Source organism: Onychostoma macrolepis, chromosome 09, assembly GCF_012432095.1.
Source record: "Onychostoma macrolepis isolate SWU-2019 chromosome 09, ASM1243209v1, whole genome shotgun sequence".
NCBI classification, from domain to species: Eukaryota; Metazoa; Chordata; class Actinopteri; order Cypriniformes; family Cyprinidae; genus Onychostoma; species Onychostoma macrolepis.
In genome coordinates this window covers 25,528,812-25,539,722 of record NC_081163.1, presented here as the reverse complement: position 1 = coordinate 25,539,722, position 10,911 = coordinate 25,528,812, and positions in this window count along the sequence as shown.

The window sequence follows — 10,911 nt, the reverse complement described above, 5'->3', positions numbered from 1 at the left end:
ACTGAATACTGAGGTTTGGTTTCTGTGCAGGTCCAGGAGGGGTTCTTGATCCAGGAGCGGAGGAGAGCAACGTAGGAAGATCATCAGGAATCTGGAGGTAAGATTGATCGACTTGATTGGTGATGACAGGTGCAGGGAATCAGAACTCTAAGTGAATGTGATCGTGACTAAGAACAGGTGTGAACCGGGGAGGATTCTGGGACATGGAGTCCAGAGCTGGTGACTAGTGACAGAGACTCCCTGACAGATGTAGTGCGTAATGACAAGAAAACATATATACAAGGTTGTTTTCCATGTTGAAATTGTACATGATGTTCTTCAATATTAAAATGCAAATAGTTTAGGCTACATGTTTATTGACGAATAATTTATTGACGAATCAAATCTTGTATCACATGTTCTACTAATAATATAATATAATATAATATACTTCAATGTCCATGTCCATAGATGTACACTGAACAAAATTATAAACGCAACACTTTTGTTTTTGCCCCCATTTTTCATGAGCTGAACTCAAAGATCTAAGACTTTTTCTATGTACACAAAAGGCCTATTTCTCTTAAATATTGTTCACAAATCTGTCTAAATCTGTGTTAGTGAGCACTTCTCCTTTGCCGAGATAATCCATCCGCCTCACAGGTGTGGCATATCAAGATGCTGATTAGACAGCATGATTATTGCACAGGTTTGCCTTAGGCTGGCCACAATAAAAGGCCACTCTAAAATATGCAGTTTTAACACACAGCACAATGCCACAGATGTTGCAAGTTTTGAGGGAGTGTGCAATTGGCCAGCCCAGGACCTCCACATCCAGCATCTTCACCTCCAAGATCGTCTGAGACCAGCCACCCCGGACAGCTGCTGCAACAATCGGTTTGCATAACCAAAGAATTTCTGCACAAACTGTCAGAAACCGTCTCAGCAAAGCTCATCTGCATGCTCGTCGTCCTCATCAGGGTCTCGATCCTGACTGCAGTTCGTCGTCGTATCTGACTTGAGTGGGCAAATGCTCACATTCGATGGCGTCTGGCACTTTGAGACCTGTTCTCTTCACGGATGAATCCCGGTTTTCACTGTACAGGGCGGATGGCAGACAGCGTGTATGGCATCGTGTGGGTGGGTGGCTTGCTGTCAACATTGTGGATCGAGTGGCCCATGGTGGCGGTGGGGTTATGGTATGGGCAGGCGTATCTTATGGACAACGAACACAGGTGCATTTTATTAATGGCATTTTGAATGCACAGAGATACCGTGACGAGATCCTGAGGCCCATTGTTGTGCCATGCATCCACGACCATCACCTCATTTTGCAGCATGATAATGCACGGCCCCATGTTGCAAGGATCTGTACACAATTCATGGAAGCTGAAATCATCCCAGTTCTTGCATGGCCAGCATACTCACTGGACATGTCACCCATTGAGCATGTTTGGGATACTCTGGATCGGCGTATACGACAGCGTGTTCCAGTTCCTGCCAATATCCAGCAACTTTGCACAGCCATTGAACAGGAGTGGACCAACACTCCACAGGCCACATTCAACAACCTGATCAACTCTATGCGAAGGAGATGTGTTGCACTGCATGAGGCAAATGGTGGTCACACCAGATACTGACTGGTTTTCGGACCTTTGGTGTAAATAGAAAAAGTCTTAGATTTTTGAGTTCAGCTCTTGAAAAATGAGGGCAAAAACAAAAGTGTTGCATTTATAATTTTGTTCAGTGTATAAATATTTTTTCTTGTGAAAATTATTTTCTCATGCCTTAAAATAGCTTGAATGTAACTCTACAACCAATTGCCTCATTTATATATATATATATATATATATATATATATATATATATATATATATATATAGTGGTGTGAAAAAGTGTTTGCCCCCGTCCTGATTTTTTTTTTTTTTTTTGCATGTTTGTCACACTTTAATGTTTCAGATCATCAAACAAATTTAAATATTAATCAAAGATAACACAAGTAAACACAACATGCAGTTTTTAAATGAAGTTTTTTATTATGAAAGGAAAACAAAATCCAAACCCACATGGCTCTGTGTGAAAAAGTCCTTGCCCCCTAAACCTAATAACTGGTTGGGCCACCCTTATCAGCAACAACTGCAATCAAGCGTTTGCAATAACTTGCAATGAGTCTGTTACAGCGCTGTGGAGGAATTTTGGCCCACTCATCTTTGCAGAATTGTTTTAATTCAGCCACACTGGAGGGTTTTCGAGCATGAATGGACATTCCACAGCATTTCAATTGGATTTAAGTCCAGACTTCGATTTGGCCACTCCAAAACCTTAATTTTGTTTTTCTTGAGCCATTCAGAGGTGGACTTGCTGCTGTGTTTGGAATCATTGTCCTGCTGCAGAACCCAAGTGCACTTGAGTTTGAGGTCACAAACTAATGGCCGGACATTCTCCTTCAGGATTTTCTGATAGAGTGCAAAATTCATGGTTCCATCAATTATGGCAAGTCATCCAGGTGCTGAAGCTGCAAAGCAGCCTCAGACCATCACACTACCACCACCATATTTTACTGTTGGTATGATGTTCTTTTTTATGAAATGCTGTGTTGGTTTTACGCCAGATGTAATGGGACACACACCTTCCAAAAAGTTCAACTTTTGTCACATCAGTCCACAGAATATTTGCCCAAAAGTCTTGGGGATAATCAAGATATTTATTGGCAAATGTGAGACAAGCCTTTGTGTTCTTTTAGGTCAGCAATAGCTTTTGCCTTGGAACTCTCCCATGGATGCTGTTTTTGCCCAGTCTCTTTCTTATTGTTGAATCATAAACACTGACCTTAATTGAGGCAAATGAGGCCTGCAGATCTTTAGATGTTGTTCTGGGTTCTCTGGGTAACAAGGTTTCCGTAGGTGAACCTGCGGAAGGATCATTACAGCAGTGTCAGGACAAGGCCGGACCCAAAAACGGTTTTCAAACCCACGGTCCCTGCAGGGTTGCCGGGCCATTCAGGGTACCCGCCCAGGGCGGCGCCTAATCCCGGAGGAGGGCGCTGATGGGAACATGTCAGATCTGATACATCAGTTAGGATGACGTCCGATACCTTTGCCGCAGCATCGCATTAGTTGATCCTTCTACAGGTTCTCGTCCGATACCTTTGCCGCATCCTTGTTACGCTTTTTCCAGGCTCGACGAGCCAGTGTTTTGCGACCTCTGCCGCCCGATACCTTTGCCGCTTCATCGCAATCATGTTGCCTTGTTAGGCTTTTTTCCAGGCTCGACGAGCCAGTGTTTTGCGGTCTCTGCCGCCTCACGTCCGATACCTTTGCTGCATCCTTGTTTCGCTTTTTCCAGGCTCGACGAGTCAGCGTTTTGCGGTCTCTGCCGCATCGTCACAATCGTGATCCTTCTTAAGCTTTTTTTGCGGGTCTCTGCTGCCTCACGTCCGATACCTTTGCCGCATCCTCATGGCAATCGTGTTGCCTTTGTCACGCTTTTTTCCAGGCTCGTCGAGCCGGTGTTACGACTTTTCTTCGGGTTAGAGGTTTTTAACTCGACCGGGTGGGCGGGGAGGACCGCGCCGGAGCCCCCGGCCTCCCCTCTCCACCGCCGCCACGCGCTCCGGTGTCTTTCTTTCACTCAAAACGTCAAAAAGACTAAACTTAACTTGTGCCTCATGTCTCACTTTACCCCATAGCATTTGTCTCACTTTACCCCACCGCCACATTTTAGAAAAAAATTATCTCTCTTAGCAATTTAGGCTAATCTTCAGCTAGCATCATCACATGGTTTTATATGTTGGTAGTTCATCAACATGTATGATATAAGTTTTTCTACCTGAATCAATTTGCTTTGGCACAACAGTTGATTAAGTTGACAGCAAGAAAATTTACTTTTACATGCAAAAAAAATATTTGTGTGAAAAAAACATGCTTACCACAGCACCATGAGGTCCACACCTTCATGGCCAAGGGGAAATGGGAGGGGCTTGAAAACATAATGGTCATATGACCACAAATGTGTTCCGTTGCCTAGATACAGGGGGTGTCTCACATTACCCAATGTCTCACATTACCTCACTCTCTCCAACCAAAGAAAAAGAAGCCCTCTCCTTAATTCTCGCTCCCGGACCTCCCGGAAGCATTATAGGGACCCCCCATAACACCCAAAATATATAATTGGGAGGGTCCCCTGGTTTTTCAATAAAACTATAATACTTGAAACATTGAACTAGTGAAAAGTAAAATTAAATGAAAAGATTCGATGGCTGTATTAAATTTAGACCTGCTCATGTTACATCATATTTTATTTTTAAGCATTTGTACAGCGTTACTCATCATAACCAATCACACACGATTCTGTTGAGCTTAGGAATGCAATGACCAATCAGAGGCGGTCAGATTAGTCATCGCTGAATTTTGTTCAGACTGAAACTTGCGCATAAGCAATAAAAGTGCAGACGTACGTACGATAAAAGTAAGAGATTAATTTATCATACAGATTATAAGAGGAGCTATGAGTGCTTAAACACTAGCTAGACTGAGTGCATACTTTCACTGCATGATTCAGTCTAATAAAATGCAGAATGCTCCCAAAATTCAAGATGCGGCAGAAAATATGTATATTTATATAATTTCATATAGTTATTCAATATCAAGTCAAGTCAAGTCACCTTTATTTATATAGCGCTTTTACAATACAGATTGTGTCAAAGCACTTAACAGTATCAAATTGGAGGATAGAGTGTCAGTAATGTATAATGATGAGATTAAACACTCAATTTTCAATTTTCAGTTAAAGGCATTTCATTATTGAATTCAGAGATGTCATTGTCTAGCTCAGTTTAGTTTAAATAGTATCTGTGCAATCAAATCAGCGATAATCGCTAGAAATTAAGTGTCCCCCTATTTAAATTAAGTGTATCACACGAAGAGTGCCATTTTTTCCCCTGCAAAAATTACAAATGTGATATTGAGTTTATACAACAGTTCAATAAACAATAAGTTATTAATAGACTTACGTTTTAGACACCATATTGCCTATTTGTGCTCTATTTAGCCAACAAAAAAGGGTTCCAAACACAGTCACAGCAGTGTTTTACGTCTCTGAGCAACATGACCGTGTTTCGTTCCTGAATGAATCAACCGTTTGATTGATTGAAAATGATTCGGTTCAATCGCAATTAATCACTTAATAACAATGATTTACTGCCACCTATTGGTTTTAATTTCACATTTAAAGTATATATATTTTTTAATAATTTCAAATATCAGTATTCAGTGTTTTAGGATTAAAATATCAAAACATTAATGCATTTGTAACTGCAGGTTAAATGCATTCATGTTTTGCATTAAATAATGTGTAAATCTGAATGCCACTTCAGATGCAGCTTCTGTGTTTCCTCTGTATTGCAAAGATGAATTTTGTTGATAATGATTTTAATGATAATGATATTCTAGGAAAAAAAGGCTTTATTTTTAAGAATATCAAAAACTTTAGGAGTCAGCTGCCCACTGCAGTGCTGCAGCTCAGTACACTCAGTAAAATATCGTCTGTTATCGATAAAATCCCAGAAAATATCTATCTATCTATCTATCTATCTTTCTATACCCAAAAGATATATTTTTTTGTCTATATTGCACACACACCCCTAAGATAGATATTAAATTCTTCTTTGCTTAGTGATTGTTTGCACATAATTCACTGATCATCGTAAAATAAGCTTTTATCTTAGAATTAGGGTTTCCCAACGATAAGGAGGACAAGACAAAAAAATATGAATCATATTTAGGCTATACAAGGTTATATATTTTTCATTTTTGAAGGGGGGGGTTAGGGGGACCCCCCAAGAGCTTTGACACAGTTCGAACACTGTTTAGGATTCAGTTAAGTTGAAACTATTTTTGTTTTCTTAGTATTTTTGTGTTAAAAAAATAATTTTTGTTTGTTATTGTGGCCTTGTCTGCCCCTGAAGCTAAACCCTTATTTGTAAATAAATTCGTGTAATTCAACATCGCTCTGTTATTGAGACTCTTCCTTTTTTCTGTCAAGGCTGACCCCTAGCGGTCGTAACACACGATGTCAGTGACTTTTTTTTTCTTTTCTTTTTTCTTCAGTAGAACAGTAAAGAAGATTTTTATCTGAAACCGTGATCCTTGGCAATTCATATGTCTGTGGCTGCCGGTTTTTGATTGTTTAGCTTCATAAGAACTCAATGTGTCCTCAATGTGATAATTTGGTCTTGTCTGTATGTGTTTATTTGACTCTCAAAAGCCGGCAGCCAGAGACATGCAGTTTATGAATTGCCAATGACAATGTTTTCACCTAAAAATCTAATTTACTGTAGGCCTACAACTGAAGAAAAAAAGTTAACTACATCTTGGATGACCTGAGTGTGAGTCAATTAACAGCAAATTTTCATTTTTTGGGGGTGAGCTATCCCTTTAAGCCTGCATGTTTAGTCTGTATGACATATAAGTGCAGATTGTTATTAAATAAAGGCTATATGTGATGTAATGTGTGTGTTTTAGTGATTGATAGACACCAGTTAATCATTTTCTTAAACTCAGTATACTGTAAAATATAAGAACTGGTTACACATCAATTTCGTATGATGCCCAAATAATAAACCTTAGTTGAGGTAACATAATAAAACATGGTTATACATAGTAAATGGTTAAATTTTAATTGACACAATTTGCTGTAGTTTTCTAAATGTTAGATCAATTAAAACATTTCAGTTGAATGGACTGTAAAACTATTTCAGTAAAGGTTGAGCCAACTAAAAAATAACAATTCAGGCAACACTTTGAAGAAAGAAATTGACTGAACGTAAAATTTCTGTGGAACTAGTTACTAAATAATTAGTTGAAACAGCTTGAAATTTTTTACAGTGATGCTTTTCCACAAAGTCCACAAAACCGTGGTCTTATCTGTCCGCTCTTGTCTCAGGATGATCAGTGCACACCAAACACAGCCCTATGCGTTTCCACCTGTACAAGGGAAAAAATAGGTAAGGTTCAGTGCGAATTGTACTGTATGAATGAGATGAAACATTACATGTACCTGCTAAAAATAAAATAAAACGGCTAAAAGCCTAAGCTGGTTGGCTGGTCTGAGATGGAAGTAGATGGTTTTAGCTGGTCTCCCGCCTGACCAGCTAAAGAAGTGGTCAAAACCCCTCTAAAACCCGTCTTCAAACCAGCTTTGACCAAACTGGAAGACCAGCTGAAACTAGCCAACTAGCATGGTTTCAGCTGTTATTTTCAGCGGGGTTATAATAGTGTTTATAATGTCAAAAAACGACAATGTAGACCCGAGTGCTATATACATTGGGTTTTCAAAAAATGTATAAAATACAGTAAACCAAGTTGGTGTAAATTATACAACCAATTTACAGGGAGTTGTTTGTTACAATACTTGACAAAGAAAACAAGACAAGTATGCTGATGAATTAAGATTTTCATTAAAAACTAAGTATTTGTGAATTGTAACTAATGTGCTATGCATTTGTCGCATACTTACACTGATAAAACTCCAATCGCTACCGTTTTTCTGGATTGGCGTTTCTTCAGTTGCAGAGTCAAAAAGTCTAAAATCAAGTGTCAAAACCAGAAGGGCTCCAAAGCCAAGAGTCAAAAACAGATAATCAATAGCCTAGAAATGTCAATATTATGTAAAAATATTTCTGTATGCATTGATGTATTAATTGGCCTATGACAATATTAGGGTATCAGGGTAAGATAATAAACATCTAGGCCAGGGGTCTTCAACTAAAACGGCTCGAGGTCCAGTAATGAACCCTCCCCACCAGCCGAGGTCCGAACAATTATATATAAAAAACAATTGATAGTTTTTGCCAGGCCAGGATATCTGCAGGATATTTAAGCTTAAATTCAAGACTTTTAAAGACCTTTTTTTTTTTTTAAGACCTGCACAAAAAAATACAAATAAATAAAAAATGAAATGACTGTAAAAAGCACGATTTACTGTTCAGATGCAAGTTTTCACAAAAACAATCAAGTATTATATTAATTAAATAACATATAAATATATTTTACTGCCTTAATTGTTTACATTTTATAACACATCTTCTTGTTGATCCACCAGTTCACATTTACAACTCTGCGTGTTTGCTGCTTAAAAACATGGATTGATTTTCACATTGGCCTTTGACAACAGCAGACGTACGGGCTGATTGAAAATGGAAAATCATTCTCTTCCAGCAGGTGGCGCTTTGGGAATGGCAGCAGTACACAAAGCCCGAGAGAATATTTATTAAATGAATAGCGCAATTCTTGTCTTTCAGTCCCCACATTTAAGACCTCCTGAAATCATAATTAAGACTTTCTTGTAACATTTAAGATTTTTAAGGACCCGTCAACTTTCCTAATTTTTGAAAATGCCATTGCTGTTCACCCACTGAAAGTTTCATCTGTCTGCGCGCAGCGGGCAGCTCTCTGCTCTCATCACTGCACGCACGACTGCACCCAAACGGCTCTAGAGCTGACCCGGACCGCGGTCCGCCTGTTAGTGACCTATGGCCTAGAATGGGCTATCAAACTTTCCATACTATTCATATATCAGTTATTTTATTTATTTTCGCTGCCTGTGTTTTTACTGTAGCATGCTTGATGGACATTTGGGCTTTTTAATTACTCACCAACAGACTGTCAACCTTAACAACAGCCCAATTACGGACTCACACACTGTGGACCAAACAAATGCTTCTGAAGGTGAGGAATAGAATGATGCTTTTCAAGGAGCTCCTATTTCAATAATAGCCTAAATCTTACTTTACATAACTGATTAGGCATGGATAATGATGCAGCAATCATTATGAATGATTGCTGAATGAATAATCAGTGAAGTATGGTTGAACACAGTATAATTTAGTAAGGACTGCACAAGCCGCCCGTATATGCAGAGGTTAATGTATTAACGCTGCACTGATTACACTGCGTTCCAGCAAGTGATTTAGGAAGGAACAAATAAAGGAGAGAACGACCAGGACACAAACTGGCAGCCCATTTGTTGTCAATATTTGTTGTTTGCAGCTGATGCAGGCAGTGCTAGAGAGAGCAGCTGCAGATCAGACCGCTGGAGGGCGCTGGAGCGCTACCTTCTGGAGATGCTGGCTGTGTCTCAAATGCATACTAGCTCACGACTTGCTGCATACTTCGCAGTACACACTGCTGCATGCTGCTGTTTTTTTTTTTTTTTTTTCGTAGCAGTATGTGCCATTATTCCTCTACAAAAATTGTAAACAGTATAGCAGTGGCTTCATATCATATTACCTGTAATCCAGGCAGTGGCGTTTAATTCCCATAGACTAGATTCATACTGGCTATTATTGTAAGCCAAAACATCAAGTCAAACAGCAAAAGGAGCAAGTCTCTTCATGTGATACATAAATCATTAGCATAAATACGTATAGATGGCTTTAACTTTAAGCCACCTTAAAGTAGATTACAGTTAAGGCAAGACATCACAGGTGAGCGTAAAATTAACAGAGATCACCATACTTCCACCAGTGGATTATTAATCACAGTACATTAAGACAATTGTTTTGTATTACACGTTTTCTAAAACATTGTGGTTCAATTATGCATTATGCAATTAAATAATTTGCATTGGCCTGCATGTCCACAGAACATTGGATAAAGACATACAGGTACAAATTTCTACATTTCTTGTTCATTTTTGCGTATTTTATTTTATTATTATTTTTTTTTTTTTACAACAGGGATAATTTGGATATATCCTTTTATTGCACTGTAAGTCAGAAAAATGTGTAAATAGTGGATATTTTATTTGCACTGTCTGAAAAAAAAAAAAAGACAAAATATTCCAAAATCTTAAAATTGATCAGTGCATGGAAAAAAGCTTTTGCATATATTGTCTTGCCTTTGAGGTTTATCTCAAGTATAAAAACCAATACCCAAATAGGAACCTAGTAGTATACTCAAAGAGCAAAAATAATATATAAACTGTAAACTGTAAATGTGATGTATGATTTTATGTTCACAAAAATGATTAAACTCATTTTTAAATCAGTATTTTACTCGGAGTGCATTTCAGATACTTTTATAAACTAAAAGTGGGCCAATTTAGTTTCAAAGAAGCATTGATTTTAAGTTAAAGAAGTATCTTATTTTTTGGAGTGCACTTGATAGTCCCAAGGAATCTGTACATTTTAAAAACACCCAGAACCCAGCCTGAGACTTACTAACCCAGTTAACACCACTAACACAAACCAGTTTTAGATGGGCACTGCTTTTCACCCATACATCAAAATCAACAAAACATATATTAATCAAACTGGATTCTAAAAACAAACTATGACTGGGAAGTATGTTTGTCTGAGATACAGCAAAAGTGTCAGATGATAATACCAAGTTACTTTGATATGCACCCTGATTGACCATGATTACCATATTCATGCACCATTGTAATTACTCAAAAGCACTTCAATGAATATTGTGATACTTATTGTAAAAACAAACAAACAAACAAACAAAAACATTACCTGTAAAGAGGTTTCACAGCAATCTGTTTTGGTTTGGATGGTCGTCTTATGCAATGGCAAAAGTGTGTGAGTGTGAACTGCCTTGTACTCTATATATATGGAGTAAGGCAGAGCAGACGGCTGGTTTTCTCAGTCTACTGCCCACAGTCTACACAGCACACCTGAGACGCGTGTGTGTGTGTGTGTGTGTGTGAGAGAGAGGGAAGAGAGCCAAGCTTATTCTTTCCAATGCAGCTCTAAGTTTAATAATGCTTGTAATTGGAATGGATGGGTGCAGAAGAGCTCTGCTAGGACTGTGAAGCTAATGTGAGTAAGTGAAAGCACTATTGGCTGCTTTCCACAAGGTTCCACAAGGCTTTTCCATTTGACATTATGGGAAAAGAGAAGTAGCAGATAAATAAAGAGTTTTAACA